The sequence below is a fragment of the Sinocyclocheilus grahami genome, unplaced genomic scaffold, assembly GCF_001515645.1.
Source record: "Sinocyclocheilus grahami isolate Dianchi unplaced genomic scaffold, SAMN03320097.WGS_v1.1 scaffold801.1, whole genome shotgun sequence".
NCBI lineage: Eukaryota > Metazoa > Chordata > Actinopteri > Cypriniformes > Cyprinidae > Sinocyclocheilus > Sinocyclocheilus grahami.
Genome location: NW_015505980.1, coordinates 114,054 through 114,939, shown reverse-complemented (window position 1 = coordinate 114,939; position 886 = coordinate 114,054). Strand labels below are relative to the sequence as shown.

Here is an 886-nt window from a genome sequence, read left to right as displayed (position 1 = left end):
GTCAAGGCCGAAGCCTGGCACGAACTTAGTGGGTTCTTAGCAGCGTTGTAGCTCACATCTTCTCATAACCTAACAGAACCACCGACTAGGGTCGGGTCACTGGTGTGAGGCCTTTAAGGTCTGAGAAGATTCACGCCTCTCAAGATATGCTTGTCCAATGAGAAAGGCTGAAATCCCAAGCGGGAGTTTGGAAATACTGGGGAGTTTTATGACCCTTTGTGCGGAAGCATGGTAATTTGCATATGGAACTTGAATCGAAATTACTAAAGATTCTCAGGACACTAATATATTGCCTATGTACCAACATATAATATACACTCTCGTTTAGATCATCAGAAGACTAATTCATAGATACTAAACATGGTAGGATTACATATAGGTAAGATGACAGGAACTAGTGGTTCCATCATAAGCCTGCATAAAACAGTATAAAATATCAAAGACAACATACACAATGACCTGAAGGATATGTGTGTTCATTCAAAGAAAGGTTTTCCTATGGATTAATTAGAGAAGAATCCATTTCTACTGTGCATTGTGTCTCTTCCTATGGAAAAGGTAGTGATTTTTGCTACTCACATTCCTTTGGGCCATAAAACCAGTGATATCAGCATTAGTTGCCATGGGGACCAGGGGGGGCCTGGTGTCGTTCGCAGACATCCTGGCACCCAGTTTATTGGGTGAGTGGTCTGTGACAATTTGTTAATCTAATGAATTACTGATTTGTTAAATCAAATGAAAAATTGTGTGTTTGATTGGTCCAGACGCTACAACTGCTTACACACATTTTCAAAACTTTGCCTCTTTTTTCAAAACTTTACACACAAATCCAAGAATTGCACACACAAAATGCCTCACATCTCTTGCAAAATGAAGCACTGCATTC

The 886-nt window shown here is 40.2% G+C and overlaps 1 protein-coding gene across 1 annotated transcript in view; it reads left to right on the top strand.

Annotated features, from left to right (window-relative positions):
• Positions 1–886, top strand: part of infgr1lb1 (interferon gamma receptor 1-like b1) — an 89,083-nt gene that overhangs the window by 63,963 nt on the left and 24,234 nt on the right. The gene's annotated exons all lie outside the window — the stretch shown is intronic.